Source organism: Penaeus monodon, chromosome 22 (genome assembly GCF_015228065.2).
Source record: "Penaeus monodon isolate SGIC_2016 chromosome 22, NSTDA_Pmon_1, whole genome shotgun sequence".
In the NCBI taxonomy this organism is placed as follows: Eukaryota; Metazoa; Arthropoda; class Malacostraca; order Decapoda; family Penaeidae; genus Penaeus; species Penaeus monodon.
The window spans coordinates 39053492-39053767 of record NC_051407.1 but is presented as its reverse complement, the minus strand read 5'-3'; positions in this window follow the sequence as shown (position 1 = coordinate 39053767).

Here is a 276-nt window from a genome sequence, read left to right as displayed (position 1 = left end):
ATCGATGAATGGTGGGGGGGGGGGGCGGAGTAAAGGAAGAAGATGCAGAAAATATGGAAAAAGCCCGTGGTATTTATTGGAAGGACACGAAATAAAAGATTATCCTACAGGCGGGCCAGATGTACAATTCTGTCAGCAGCCTCCATTAGCCTTACTCCTGCTGACGTATAATTAAGAATGCTCTGCTGATCTCCCCTCTGAACCCCCCCCCTCCCCCTCTCTCCCCCGACGGCCCTTACTCAAACTCTCGTTTTTTTCCTATTAATCCCCTGTATT